Source organism: Alligator mississippiensis, chromosome 4 (assembly GCF_030867095.1).
Source record: "Alligator mississippiensis isolate rAllMis1 chromosome 4, rAllMis1, whole genome shotgun sequence".
NCBI lineage: Eukaryota > Metazoa > Chordata > Crocodylia > Alligatoridae > Alligator > Alligator mississippiensis.
Window position 1 is genome coordinate 235,383,726 of NC_081827.1, and position 16,470 is coordinate 235,400,195.

The window sequence follows — 16,470 nt, forward strand, 5'->3', positions numbered from 1 at the left end:
ATGTCCTAGTTGCCTCATAGCCAACAAAGTAAATTTGGGGCCCAAAATGTTATTCTGTAGTAAAGAAGAAGGAAATAGTTACCTATTTTCTGTGTGATCTATATATGTACAACAATACTGGTAAAACTGGTAACATTTATAGCCAAATTCATCCCACAGATAACTAGGTGCTGTATCATACTAAGTCCATGGCATGAAGTTAGATTACTTTCAGAAATGTTATCACACAGAATACTTTATTTGGTAAACAGATTACTCATTTTTAAACATTTTAAGGATGTCAAATTCAATATAAAATACCACATATTTTAATATTTTTATTATATGCCAACCTAGCTAGAGAACATATATGCAATTAACAAACAGTGTTATATGAAAGTAAATTTGTGAACTGTGGTTAAACAGCATGAAGAAAACTTATTTCCTAACCTAACTTACGAAAGGTAGATTTCCTCAAGTTATACGTACTGTGTGACTCTACTTAGCACTAATGCCACTCATTATTATTAATTTTCATTCATTTGCTGTCAGTCTAGCACAGAGGAAATGGTTCAAAAGTCTTATAAGTCTATTTATTCAGCTTGCTCTGTACATGTGCATTCCTTCTATAAAATTAATTATTCTGTCATTACTCCTCAGCAATTTCCACTATTCAATAGTACTCATCTGTGTGATACATCTTTCTGACATTACATTCTTTGTTTCTTTAAATCTCCTCTATGGAGCCCTTTATTTAAGTTTGCAGGGTTGTATTCATTAGTTTAGTTTCTTATCTTGTAACATAATTCTTACCATTGGTTTCTTCATTCTTCTCTGAATGGCAGCAAATCTCTGCTTCACCGTGCTGATGAAGGATTACACCTGTTATATGTCACCAGTGGAAGAATGTGCTACTTTTACATCTTCACCTTTTAAATCCTCCTTTTCATTCTCTTTGCCACTTAATTAAATCACTGTTTAATTTGGTTTTCCATTTAATGTGAGCAAAACCTCTGGAACAAAATAATTTGAATTAATAACAGCACAGCTTCCACTCTTTAATAAGCGGTTATTATTGGATATTTCAATCATTGGCTAGGGTGAGATGATTTTAATTAAAGAAGGCAAGGACAAATTCTGATAGAAAGGAAAGGAGTCCAAATAAAACCAATGTTATAGCAAAAGATTGCTAAAGAGAGCTGAAAAATGTTTTATTCAGCCATTATGAGCACAATCATGTACTTTGTAAGCTATGAGATGCACCATGGTGATATCAGATGGATACAATAAACTGCTTATCGATGGATTAGATTAACTTAATTCAAAGCAACTGTAGGCATGAATTTAGGGTTTACCTCATGCAGTTCAATTGAGATCAAATGGGATTTAAACTGCAACAAAGGGAAACAGATCCTTACTCAACCAAGCACTTAGGCGTGTGGGATAATGGTATACCCTGGGATATCTGGCCACCACATTTAAGTGTGTAATCGGAGGCTGAATTCTTGAAAAACCAGCCATTTATTTCAGAGCTGTTGATTGTAAAGCTATTTAAAAAAAAATCTTACTCTGAATTCTTTTATAGGCAGCTCTGTAAAGTAATATAGGTGTAGTCATCTCTGGATATGGGTCTATACTATGTGGAACATCTTAGTCAGGTGACGACAGAAACAGATGACTCGGGCATCTTTAGGGGGAAGAGAAGCTCTCCAAGAGCAGGGGAGAAAGCTGAAGATTTCAATCCGTACACCAACTACTGCCATGTTTCACTGCGGTCCTGAAACTCTAAAAAGTTAACAGAATATCTTCAAAGACTGTCACTCGCTCATGAATGAGACAAAGAAACACAGAAAAATTGAAAAAGCAGAAAATGAAAATGAGAATTCCATCTTGCAGAGGGCTTAAAATGTGGAATATATCTCTAGGTTCAGCAACCCTGAAATCCAGATACTTCCCACAAACTTATTCCTCCAGCAGCAAAATATTTTTTGAATGAAACAGCCTTCGAGTTTGGGTATTGCCACTTGAATTTCTCCAGGAAATTAAGTGTGACACTGACCTTCTTCCTTCTGTGTTTCCCTTTCCCTTCCCTCTGTGTTTTCACAGAAGTCATACCAATTACAGACTCCCCTGTGTGTACTCTAGGCATTAGCTTGGGCACAATGCTGAGTTTCTTCCCAATAGCAAACTAAAGGAAGAAGACAACACAAATGTGCAAACATCTGTGTCCCACAGTGTCAAGTCTGCAGCACATAGCTCAAAAACTATAGTTAGTTCTTCAAGAACTGCCTAATTGACTTCCAAAGGAAAAAGAGCAGAGGAAGAAAGTGCAGAGAGATATGCTACACCCCAAAAATAATTCAGCAGTCTTACTAGAAAAAATAAAAAATTCCATGAGCCCTTGTCACAGCTAATAATGACAAAAGGGTCCTCAGATAATGAATTAAAGTGGCATCATCATTAAACCAACAGGGGGAAAAAGGCTAGATCTAATACTGATTGACAAAGATGGAAAAGCAAAAATAAAGAAACGGGCATCTTAATTAAATGACTAATATAATCAGGCCACAAGAAAGGAAGAAATACAAAATCAAAGAGCGCTGGCTGCTAACACTGTGGAAGATTCTCAGGAAGGACATGAGTTATGGACAGTGTGAAAAAGAACCTGTGAATTGTAGAACATTTTGAGAATAATGTGTGATGAAAACCTGCGGAAAACAACATGAGATGAGAATCCTCTAGCAAAGGCTGCAGTATAAACACAATGGGCACTGAAGCATATCATATGGAGAGCCAGAGCTTGCTAGAGTTATAGCTCCTGCTCCACCTCTCCTCGGCTAGGGACAGACATTCAAAAAGTCTGAGCCTGAATTGATGCAATCTTTGCAAGTTAGTCTAACGTGCAAAGCTTGAACCGATTTGTAGGTGGACAGACATTTTGTTTCGTTCCAGAAATCCAGGCACATGCCTGCAGTGGCTCAGATTAGAAGCTGGAGGGCACTACAGCAGCCCTCCCTTCCCTTAGTCAGTACTGAGCTGTGGGCGGGGGGCATAGCCAGGCCCCAGCAGAATGCTCTGACTAGCCCAGCAAGGGATTGATACCAGTTGTTATCACCCCTAACTCAGTGTTTATCACCCCGCCCAGCCCAGAGAGCATGCCAGGATGCTGGGGGGGTGTGGTTTAACTTAAACCAGCAAGGAGTCTGGGATAGACATTGCATAAACCAGTTTGACCCAAATCATTTAAGTCTGATACTACATTCAACTAGGTTTATCTCATACCGATTCCAGCCATTTTCGAACTGGTTTATGTGCACTGAACATCTGTTCTGTTACAGGTTTAAATCAGTTTCTGATCACTTAAACTGGTTTATGTGTAATGTCTGTCCCCAGCCCTCATGTACATATGGAACCTTACAAAAAATCTGAATTAAAAACTTTAACAATGACTCATTCCTGAGTAAAGTCTCACAATAGTTTTTTCCTGCTTCACAAAATAATTCCTAAATGTTATACTCAGGCACTAGTCACTGGTGAATCAAATAAGACTAAATTGGGGTTGAGGAGTGTCAAACTAGGAAAGCTTTGAACTCAGATATGAAACCTTACCTCTCTAATACATATGTGAAATATATACTATATTTTTTAAGATTCATTTTATGTCTCATGCTCTACTGATTAACCTCATAAAGCACAGTTTCGGCAAAACCAAAACAGACTAGTTGAGTTGCACTTTTAAAATTTATTTTTGTTTTGTCTTGTTAATCTAAATCCTCCTTGAATTACAATTTTTTATATAAACTTTAAAAATAAGAAGTTCTTTGGAAGTACATCTAATTAATGTATTATTTCCTTTCTCTCTTTCTTACACATATGAACACAGCATCATCATAATAGCAAGTGTGAAGCAGTGGTTCCCAAGTATATACACAAATCAGATTTTTAGCCTGTATGTATAAAGGAAACACTTAAAAGAAAGATAACAGCCACAGGTTTCACTGCTAATACTGGTATCCTTTTGCATTAAACTAATTTCTGTAAAGTTTATACTGCAGACTGAAATAGAAAATTGTATTCACTTTAAATTATTTAGGTGGGAACTAACTAAAACAAAGATGGGGGGCAGTTTGTAGATAACAGAATGGTGGTGCCAAAGAAGATGGAGCTAGACTGTTCTCAGTGGTAGCAGATGACAGAACAAGGAGCAACAGCCTTAAATTGCACCAAGAGAAGTTTAGGTTAGATATTAGAGAAAACATTTTCACTAGGTGGGTAGTAAAGCATTGGAACAAGTTATCCAGATAGGTTGTGGAGGTTTTTAAGACCTGACTAGACAAAGGATTGATGATTCAAAAATTTTAGGATGATATCTTAAATGTGATGTCAGTGTTCATTTGTTTTATGTCCTCCATTGACCAGAGTGGGACTACATGACTTCCTGAGCTCCCTTCCAACTCTAAGATCCTATGGCTGCCTATACATGTGCTCGGGGGTGGGGGTGCAGGGCATTTTAATTACAGTGGTTCCCAAAGAGCTGCTCTAATTAAATGCCTCATCGTCACATCTATTAAACCCCAGCACATTTAAAAATGGCTGTGGGATGCATTAGCTAAACATCATTCAATGGCTCCTGTGGCCATTTTAAAACGCATGGCTTTTAAAAGGCTTAAAGGCACAATGATGAGGTAATGCTAGAGCATTTTAATTAGAATGCGGAACAGACTTGATTAATCTAGCCTGCTCCAATGTGTTCTAATTAAAAGATGAATAAGCACGTGTATAGGCAGCCTAAGAATCTAACAGTCTAAGATGCCTAATCATCAGGGATCCTTGTTTTCTCTGATAAAAAAAAAAATCCCCAATTTTGGGATGAAAAAAAGTAACCCAAAATCCACATTTTTCTATAATTAAAATGAAACACCATTACACACATATCTATATATTAGTAGTGTTTCATTTTAATCACTGAAAAATGTGGATTTTGGATTACTTTTTTCCATGCCAAAACTGGGGATTTTTTTTTTTAAATCAGAGAGTACCATGATCCCTGCTAATCATATTGTGTTAACCTCCAACTAAAAATGTACCAAAAAGCACCCTCTTTTCATCTAAATAAAACAAGGTTTCTCTTGCATATGGTGCAATTTATTTTTTACAGCAGAATTTTAATGCAATCTCCTAATGAAAGGAGCAGCCAAACTTGAATTCTTTGGCCAGTTGTATAGAGTTGAAAAACATTCAATCAGTCAAATCACTGATTGTAAAAACCACTGTGACAAAACCCTGGGCTGTTGTGGTGCTCCCAGAGATATAGCCTGGGCTTGTATAAGCTTTTTGGTCCCACATTCCACTGAATGGGTATGCCCATGTTATTAATTTGCCCAGAAATTACAATTTACTACAGATACTTCAGTCAAACAACAGAAAAAAAACCAAAAATATTTTATAACATGGAAAAAAAAAGTGATCAAATGTTTTGACAACAGAATACAGTAAAACTAAACTGGCAGAAGCTGATAAAAACCTTCCCTTACTTTCAGACTACCACCTAGCCTTTGTAACATTTCTATGAAAATCCTCTGGGATCAACTTCCTCTCAGTCACAGTTAGCTTCCTCCACCAGGGACTTCCAGTCCACTTCTCCTAATGGGAATCCCTTCCCTTACTGTCACTCCCTCCAAAAGAGCCCACGTGCCCTCTTGGCATAGGCAATGTATAGAGCGGGCAGGAGAGCACATGCCTCCCCTGGAGCACTGTTGCCCCCCGACAGCGAGTGCCCTGGCTGGTAGGGGGGCACAGAGAGTGCTAGTGTCCCCTGCTAAAATTGGCTCTGCCAGCAGAGCGCCTCCACCTCACCCCCCAGACTTGGGAGGCACCAGTTGCCCATGCCCCTCACCCATCCACCCACCTCACTTCCAGGGAACAAGAGAATCCTCTTCAGTGTCTCTGCCTGTGGCTCTGTGACAACCACTAGTATATAGAAGGTGATATCACTGGATAAAACAATAATGGCTGCTTGCAGATGTTAAATAAAAGAAATGTGTTTTACCAAGAAAGCAGCACGTTACTTTGACCCAATTCTGTAGTGTTGATATAGATTGGGCACTTCAGTGGGTTTTTTTGGTGCTTTTCACTAAAGCTGAGTCAATCAGCTATTATATAAAAGCACCAAAAAAGCTCCACTTGAGTGCCTGGTCTATACAGATGCCAAGGAAATCAGGTCCAACTAACACACTTCCTCATCTGGGCATCTGCTGGACTTGGTGCAGGAGCATGCCGAGTTTAAAATAAAGCACCATTTTTCTGGTTTATTTAACATTTGCATGCAGCTACTGAAGTGTTAAATTGTTATTGGCAATTGAGGAACTAATTTAATTTTTTCTTTTTACATTTTTTAACTGAATTATGTAAAAGGCTAGGGGTGCCTAATCTTAATTGCAGATCCTTAAAAATATCCATTTGTTTTACAAAGATGGTGTGAAGATTAAATATTTTTATAAAATACTTTGAAGATGAAAAGTGCCAAATTTGTTGCTGGGCAAAACCTTCAGAAGTTTTGAACTCCTGTTGAATTCAGTGATTTCAAGATTTTTTTTGTGAATTTGGCCCACTGGAGTATCTGTTTCTCAAAGCATCTCTTTTCGGGTTATTGACAACCTGAAATGATCCGTGTGCACTAGAGAAGTTTTCTTTGCTGTAAGTTACACCATAGTAATGCACCTAAGGTTATGTATTACACCAATGGTACTTGAACTAGATGGTCTCTTGAGGTCCCTTCCAGCTCTATTTTTCCCTGACCTGAATTGCTGTGATGCTGAAAAGCATTGAAACTGCTAGTTTGAAAATCATTAATACGTTACTGAAAACTACATAGATTACTAATTGAATTCAAGTAAATTAATAAGCACTGACTCCAAACTGAGCAGTTAGGGATTATTTCCCTTTTGTGGCAGCAATATATCTGTATTGCAATACCAGGCCACACAGTTTTGAATTTAGACTTGTTATTATATTCTGGTATGATAGTATCAGTTTCCTCTTATATTTAGAAAGAGCAATAACTGTAGTAACTGATGAACAATGTTAAATATTTTCAAATATTTACATTTTTGGAGTTTCCGCCCAATATATTATGTGAAAAATGTTTGTTTTTCACAGCTAGAATTTGCTTAGAATTCTTTGTTTTTCCTCATTATTTCTCTTTGCATTTTGCTGTTGTTTGAATTTAGAATTATAATTTCCCCATTCTTTTCATTGTTGGCTGTTAATATCATGGAGTTCACACAGCCAGTCCAACAGACTACAGTGGGCTAATCTACATGATTAACATGGGCAAAATTTGGTTCAGAGTAGAAAACTCATATATGTGATATGACTGCCATCAGAACTACTCATCTTTATTCAAAATTTGTTGCTCTATCAATACATATAATTTAGCACAGTATGTTAAAATAAATGACTTCATAGAATCATAGAAAATTAGGCTTGGAAGGGACCACAGGAGGTCATCTAGTCCAGCCCCCTACTCAAAGCAGGGCCATCCCTGCCAAAGCTTTGTCTATCCAGGTCTTAAAAATCTCCAAGGACACAGATTCCACCATCTCTCTGGGTAACCTGTTCCAGTGTTTTACTACCCTCATAGTTAGAAAATTCTTCCTAATATCTAACATAAACTTCCCATTCTGCAACTTGAGACCATTGTTCCTTGTTCCATCATCTGCCACCACTGAGAACAGTCTAGCTCCACCCTCTTGCAAACCCCATTTTGGGTAATTGAAGGCTGTTATTAAATCCACTTTCAGTCTCCTCTTCTCTAGACTAAATAAGCCCAGTTCTCTCAGCCTGTCCTCATAAGTCATATGCCCCAGCCATCTCACCATTTTTATTGCACTCCATATTGCACCATTTTTACTGTCTCCAATTTGTCTGCATCCTTTCTGTAGTGGGGGGCCAAAAAATGAACACAATAATCCAGATGTGGCCTCACCAGGGCTGAACAGATGGGAAGAATCACTTCCCTTGTCCTACTGGCAGCACACCCAGTATGCTGTTAGCCTTCTTTGCAACAACGGCACACTGTTGGCTCATATTCAGCTTATTGTCCACTTTCACCCCCAGGTCCTTTTCTGTAGAGTTCCTGCCCGGCCAGTCAGCCCCCAGCCTGTACTGGTGCCTGGGATTGTTCCATCCTAAGTGCAGGACTTATCCTTGTTGAACCTTATGGGATTCCTTTTGGCCTAATCCTCCAATTTTTCTAAGTCACTCTGAATCCAAGCCTTACACTCCAGCATATCTACCAGGCTGGTGTCATCTGCAAACTTGCTGAGGGTGCACTGTATGCCATCGTCCAGGCTGTTTGTTAAGGCATTGAACAAAACCAGCACTGAACTGACCCCTAGGGCACTCTACTTGATAGCGGCTGCCAACTAAACATTGAGCCACTAATTAGGACTCTCTGAGCCAGATGATCCAGCCAGGTTTCTATTCACCTTGCAGTCCATTCTTTCAGCCCATACTTCCTTAGCTTGCCTGTGAGAATGTTGCTGGAGACCATATCAGAATCCTTGCTAAAATCAAGGTACATGGTATCCTCCAGTCTCCCCACATCCACAAAGCCAGTCACCTCATCACAGAAAGCAATCAGGTTGGCCACGCATAATTTGTCCCTGGTGAATCTATTCTGATTGTTCCTAATCACCTCTTTCTCCTCCGAGTGCTTAGAAATCGATTCCCTGAGGATCTGTTCCATGATTTTTCTGGGGACTGAGGTGAGGCTGACTGGTCTGTAGTTCCCTGGATCCTCCTTTTTCCCTTTCTTAAATATGAGCACTATGTTTGCCCATTTCCAATCATCCAGGACCTCTCCTGATCACCATGAGTTTTCAAAGATAATGGCCAATGGCTATGCAATCATATCATCCAACTTCCTCAGCACCCTCATAGTTTCATAATTGGTAGGGTCAGAAGGGACCTAAGCAGGTCATCAAGTCCAACCCCCTGCCATGGGCAGGAAAGAATGATGGGGTCAAACAACCCCGGCTAAGTGATTGTCTAGCCTCCAGGTGTATCCCATTCAGCCTCATGGACCTGTATATTTCCAGCTTCTCTATACAGTCCCTAATCTGTTCTTTTGCCACTATTGGATGCTTACCTCCTCCCCAAACTATGCTGTCTGGTGCAGTAGTCTGGTGCAGTAGTCTAGCAACTGACCTTGCCTGTGAATATTGAGCCAAAATAGGCATTGAGTACTTCAGCCTTTTCTGCATCCTCTGTCACAAGGTTGCCTCCCCCATTCAGTAATGGACCCACATTTTCCCTGATCCTCCTCTTGCTACCAACGTACTTGTAGAAACCCTTCTTGTTACCCTAAACGTCCCTTGCTAGCTGCACCTCCAATTGTACTGACCTACCAGAAGATGTCAGGTGATTGAAGTCCCCTATGAGAATCAGGTCCTGTGACTGGGAAACTTCTGCTAGCTGTTGAAAGAAAGCCTCATGCACAACTTCATCCTGATCTATAGCAAATGCACATCATGACATCACCTTTGTTGCTCTCCCCTCTAACCTTAACACAGAGACTTTCAACAGGCCTATCTCCAGTTTCATACTGGAGCTCTGAGCAATAATATGGCTCTTTTATATAAAGTGCAACTCCTCATCCTCTTCTCCTCTGCCTGTCCTTCCTGAACAGTTTGTACCCATCCATGACAATGCTCCAATCATGCAAGCTCCCACCAAATCTCTGCTTTTCCAAGCACGTCATTGTTCCATGACTGTGTGAGGACTTCCAATTCTTGCAGCTTGTTTCCAAGGCTCTGTGCATTTGTGTACAGGCACTTAAGGTAGCTAGTCAATTGTCCTGATTTCTCAGGAAGTATGAGAGCACCTTCACTGTTGCCCGCTCCTGCTTGCTCTTCTTCCAGGTCTCCTGCTTGCCCACTTACCTCAGGGCTTTGCTCTCCATCCATCGGTGAATCTAGTTTAAAGCCCTCCTCACTAGGTTAGTGAGCCTGTCTGTCAAGATGCTCTTCCCTCTCCATCAAGTGGATACCATCTCTTTCCAGCAATACTTCTTCTTGGAAAAACATTCCATGGTCAAAGAAGCCAAAGCCCTGCTGGCAACACCACCTGCACAGCCAAGTGTTGATCTGTAGGATGCACCTGCTCCTGCCCAGTCCCCTTCCCTTGTCCAGAAGGATTGACAAGAAGACAACCTAAGCCCCAGGCCACCTCACCCTTGCACCCAGAGCCCTGTAGTCACTTTTGATATACTCAGGGTCTTTCCTGGCAGTATCATTGGTGGCCACATGGATAAGCAGCATGAAGTAGTAGTCAGATAGCCAGATGAGCCTCCATGACATCTGGTTCTGGGCTCTAGGCAAGCAGCAGACTTCTTACATTCCAGCTTTGATCAGAAGTCAAGGTAGATGTCATTTACTTGGATTTTAAGAAGGCCTTTGATATGGTATCTCATCCTATTCTCATGAATAAACTGAGTGGCTGTGATGATTATATGGTGAGGTAGGTGACAAATTGGCTTAGGGGTCACACACAGAGAGTGGTGGTGGATGGCTTGGCATCAACCTGGAGAGATATGGGCAGTGGAGTCCCACAAGGCTCAGGCCATGGACCTGTGCTGTTCAATGTATTCATCAGTGACTTGGATAAGGGTGTGGAGAGCACTCTGTCCAAATTCACAGATAATACTAAATTATGGAGTAAAGTTAACACGCCAGAAGGTAGGGAATGAATCTAAGTGGATCTGAACAGGTAGGAAAAGTGGGCAGAACAGAATAGGATGCAGTTCAACAAAGACAAGTATAAAGTGGTATACCTAGGGAGAAAGAATCATCAACACACTTACAGGTATAAAATTTGTCTAAAGGTTCATCCTTGTTCCCATTTATGTATGTTACAGAACCAGACAGCTATTTAGCACAAATGGACTTGACTAACATTTTCTGCATAAGGAAAATGCAGAGGTGTTGCAGGTCAGGACTATGATAAAAGATTACCTACATTCTTCTTAGGTTAGGAATTTTCTTTTGGGGTCAACCATATTGGTCTGGGGCTATATGACAGACAGAGTCTTTTGGTTTGAGTTGATATCTTTTATTAGACCAACTTGGAGGGGGGGTGGTATTTCTAGCAAGCTTTTGGATAACACTGTATCCTTTTTCAAGCTAAGTGGAGTGCAGAAGGGGGTAACTCCCCTGTGTATACTAGGAACTTCTTCTTAACTTAGGTCATTATTATAGATCTTGTACTTTCCTAAGCATCACATTCACTCGCAACAATTTATTAAAGAGAAAGAATGAGAAAAAGAAGACAGTTGTTTTCTAATGTTGGTATTTGTTTTTCCTGCAAGTGAAGGGTGGAGACAGACTTATTTGTATATATGAATCACATTTCATGTTTATGTAAGGCCAGAATGCACTTGCAACTGTCTATTTATCTCAATATTGCAATATGTGCCACCTTGATAAATTTATCTTTTCAATGCCATTGTAAGGCTGGAAAATACTATTAATCTGGTTTTACAGATAAAGATCCAAGGCAAAGGAAGTTTAAGCAATTTACCCCAGATTAGACAGCTAGGAAACTGAGGCACAGATCTTTAGAAACTGAACCAAAGGGCCGTCTTTCCACAGTGGAGCAACAGTGACATGTTGTGGCCAATTATACTAGTAAATAAAGACATTAATGAATAAGGCAGATCTTTCAGTAATTCGCTCTAAGGCATTTAAACAGCAGGAGAAAGACCATGGGAAATCATTAGTCTAACCTAAGCTAACTTTACCATAAATATCAACACTGTTTAAGATGCTGGCATTTATGCCTGTTAAATTATCTAGTTATCATAAAACTATTCATATTATTTTTTAGCAACAACACAGTGACTAAGTGATGGCAGCACTGTAGCTTGTAATAACTGTAAGCAGGCACTTGTTAGCAGTGCTGAAAACACTCTCCACAACAGCAGCCACATCCTTCGTAGTCTCCAAATGGCCTTCATTATTTGACAAGTTAGAGTAAGTGCAAACTGGACAGGTTAGTTGGATCATGAGTCAATCCCAGGGAATGACTGAAGATTTTAGCTCTGGGTTCCTAATAGGTTGCATGACTGCTTCTGGGGCAAAGCAAGATATGAAGAGAAAGAGGAAGCGGTGCTGTGTCTGCTACTCCCATTTTTCATTCCGTGAGTTGTAAGTTTATAGATCTGTGCTTGTTCTTCTTGCTTGTTTTTTGAACAGTGGGACACAGTTTGCTGTCCTTGCTATAGTGCTGTGGCTAAAAACACTTTAATATACATCCCTTAAAGTTTGACAGAGATAATACCTTTCCTGAAACACAAGCATTAGGTTAGTATTACTACTCTGTGCACCTTTCCTAGCATTCAAGGACTTCAAAGAGCTTTACAAATATTCTTTAGACTTCTAAACACTGTAATTCTATTCCATTCTATTCTTTTCCTTTTTTGCTATCCTTGACTGTGGTTTCTCAGCCCTTCCAAGTAGGTAAGTAAACATTATTATACCCATTTTAAACTTAGAGAGGTAGTTAGCTGTGATAATATGATGTCAAGCAGAAGGCACGGTAGACTTGCACCTTACAGACTAGCTAAATCAGAGTTGCAAACCATAAACTTTCATAAAGCTGGGTTCATTTAATCTAATCTCACAGGATCTGATAAAATGAGCTTGAACTCACAAAAATGTATGTTATATGTCTCTCATTTAGTTTGTCTATAAGGTGAAATCTGCCCTGGCTTCATTTTAAATTAACTCACATTAGCAACAGATTTAAAGTCAATCGCCAGTATGCATAAGGAAAGGAGTTTGAGAGCCATCAGTCTCAAACAGATCAATAAACACGTATGTAGATGAGTGTGTTCAAGCCCAATTATTTGCTCTTTTGTCCTGATTTGTTTCTTCCTTTTTTGTTGTGGACATCTTCTTTCCTTACTGATTTCTTTTTCAAGATGATCATCCCAGTCCTTTTGGCCTTTACCTGTAGTTGCTCATAAATATACTATGAGGCAACTTTACAATCAAAAGATTTAGGTCATAAGTTCTCCGGAGCAGGGATAGTTTTGATGTCAGGTTTTTTCAGTACAGAGACCACTGGTGGCATTTAATAAGGAAATAAATAAATAATATATAAAAAGGGTGACTGTAAGTAAGAAACATGCATCACCTTAAAAAAAAATACTAGCCTAAGAAACCTAGTGAGAAAATCTGACTGCTCATCCTTTGCCCCTTCTTTTGTTTGTCTTCATCCTGCAAACTGCTGCATACTGATAACTTCCTGCACCTGTGTGCCTCGGGGTGCATGCAGACATTCAGGGGGTTAGATAGGGGAAGAAATGGCAGCCCAATCTAACTTAGTGCACCCACATGCAGACCTTAAATGCTTAGATCCCTAGTTAAGTCAATCTAAGTGCTGAACTGTATAGATGTTCCCTGAAGGTTAGATTCAGCAAAAAATGACCAGCTTGATCTAATTTTAGTTTATCTGAGAGGTGTACTAAGTTAGATCAAGCATGGTTAGACTGATCTAACTGAATGACTGTACATGTTTGGAGTACAGGGTTACAGGGTTGGAAAAGCCTAGCTGCTTGCCCCAGCCCTAGGACTGTACTTTCCCTACCTCTCCCCACCAGGCTATTTTAGTCTTCCCTGACCCCTGGGGTGGGGTGAGGGGTGGACAGGATCAGGGGGGCAGGGATTGTTTGTTCATCTGGGTGTGGGGAGGGTCAGGGGACTAAACATAGTCCCTGGTTGAGGTGAGGGGAGAATCAGCAAGGGAAAGACAGATCTCTGTCAAAACCACCCCCAAGACCCAACCAACTTCTCCCCGACCACAGAGCCATGAGCTCCCTGATCCCTTTAACTCTCCCCCCCATGGAGCTGCCAGCCCCCCACAATCTGCCTGCCCCTCTCCTAACCCCAACTTACTTCAATCAGGCTTCCAGCATTTGCGAACATCTGTAAAATTGGCAGCAGGAGCAATGAGGGACCTGGGGAAGTTTGGCAGAACTTGGGGGGGGGGGGTGGATCTGTAGGGAATAAGGGCTGGTAGGATTGGAGAGGCTCTCCGATCCCACCAACCACCCCCCTTGATTCCTCCAAGCCCCCTCACAGAACTTGCTAGCCCTCTCCAATCCCATGGAACCTACCAATGCCCCCACAGGCCACTTTTTACACAATCCGACCTCCTGAACTTCTAAGTGTATAGTTTGTATGCACCCTTAGTAACTTCAACAAAAATGAGCATGGTCATAGATGCTCTACCCAGATGCAGAGTTGAGACCATGGATTGATTTGCCCCTTGGAAAGGTTTGGCACTCTAGAACAGCATTGTTCTGCACAAACTACCTTTTTCAGAAACCTTGTTTCTTGGAGCATAACAATTACAGGATCAAATGAAAAGTTACACCCAGTCATAGTTTCATAGTGCTTAGGGTTGGAAGGGACCTAAACAGATCATCAGGTCCAATCCCTTGCCTCAGGCAGGACCAAGTGCCTGGGTCATAACACCCAAGCCAAATATCTGTCCAGCCTCCTCTTGAAGGCCCCCAAGGTAGGGGAGAGCACCACCTCCCTTGGGAGTCAATTCCAGAGCCTGGCAGCCCTAACTGTAAAGTAATGTCTTCTGATGTCCAGCCTGAACCTGCTCTCTAACAATTTATGTCTGTTATTCCTAGTAACCCTGGGTGGTGCCCAGGGGAAAAGAGCCTCCACCAATTTCCACTGGTCCCCCCTGGTGAGTTTGTAAATGGCCACCAGATCCCTTCTCAGCCTTCTCTTGTGGATGCAGAATAGATTCAGGCCCTTTAGCCTCACTTCATAGGGCCAGACCCACTGCCCCTTGACCATGTAAGTGGCCCTTCTCTAAACCCTCTCAACACCAGCCACATCCCTCTTGAAGTGCGGCACCCAGAACTGGATGCAGTACTCCAACTGCAGCCTGACCAATGCCACATAGAGGGGAAGGATCACCTCCCTGAACCTGCTTATGATGCATCTGTAGATGCATAACAAGGTGCGGTTAGCCTTACTGACCACTTCCTCACATTGGCAGCTCATGTTCATCCTGGAGTCAATAATGACTCCAAGATCCCTTTCTGTGACTGTGTTGACAAGAGAGGTGCTCCTCAGCCTATAGGTGTGTTGTGGGTTCCTTCTCCTTAGATGCAGCACCTTGCACTTGTCTGCACTGAATTCCATCCTATTCTCATCCGCCCACCTCTGTAACCTATCTAGATCTACCTGGATTCTGTCCCCCCCATCCAGCATGCTCACCTTGCCCCACATCTTGGTGTCAACAGTGAATTTGGACAGCGTACTTTCCACATCCAGATCGCTGATAAAGATGTTGAACAGTACAGGCCCCAGGTCTGAGCTTTGGGGGACTCCACCGCCCACATCCCTCTGGGTCAAAAATGACCTGTCCACCACCACTCTGGGTGCAACCATCTAGTCAATTTGCCACCCATCTGGTTGTGTAGGCATCAATGCCGCAGTCGCCTAGTTTTTTTAGGAGAATATGGTGGGAAACAGTGTCAAAGGCCTTCTTCAAGTCCAGGAAGATGACATCCACCTTGATGCCCTCGTCCAGGGACTTTGTGACCTGATCATAAAAGGAAATCAAGTTAGTCAGGCAGGATATGCCCTCAATGAACCCATGTTTGTTGCCCCGAGCATTACCTCCCCTGCTGGAGCATTACCTCCCCTGGCATATACAAGTACTTTTAATTCTTGTTCAACTATTTTACTCCCAGCACTTATGCAACCTCCCTTTCCCTATCTTTAAATTCTTGGCAGTATGACTAGCAACTGAAATCCAATTGCCAGAACTCTGTTGAAATAAGCACAATTTATCCTTTGACCTCAAAGCTCACCCTGCTGTCATGCACTTTTCCTGCAAAAGAGCTGTTTTTACTTAAGGAAGAAACTGGGAAACCTGTGCCAGTGAAAAATGTTGGGAGAGGGGGGAGTGTTTGATTGTTATTTTTTTATTATTTATATATTTTTTGGTTTTTAAATAAGCCATTTTTAATTCTCATATAAAGCTCAAAATCACCAGTTTCACTTTACACCAAAAGCATTTTCCATAGCTCTAAAATTAAAGGTCGCACTGTTCCCAGTCTTTGCCTTGGAAAATACAAAGTGAAGAGAATCATTCATTTCCAGACTACATACCTTATATAGTATTAAAAATGTCATTTGGAAACAGCTTTACAATCTGAAATACACAAATCTTTACACTACTGTTTTCGTTCTCTTCCTGCGGAAGGCCTGTGAACAGGCCATTGTTGGTGGTAAATTTATTAGAACCTATGGTATTAGATGGAAGTTAGTATTAGATAAAGGGCCTCCAAGGATAATTCAAGGTCTTGCTGGATGTGGCATAGCACTGTCAAAGAGTCAGTTTTCACTTTTAGTCAATACCAAGCCAATGTCCTTCACTGTGTCCTTCTGATGGGAT

The 16,470-nt window shown here is 41.0% G+C and overlaps 1 protein-coding gene across 6 annotated transcripts in view; it reads left to right on the forward strand.

The window, feature by feature from the left end:
• The window catches only part of LOC102563004 (von Willebrand factor D and EGF domain-containing protein), a 323,208-nt gene that overhangs the window by 83,586 nt on the left and 223,152 nt on the right, over positions 1 to 16,470 (forward strand). The window lies entirely within an intron of this gene.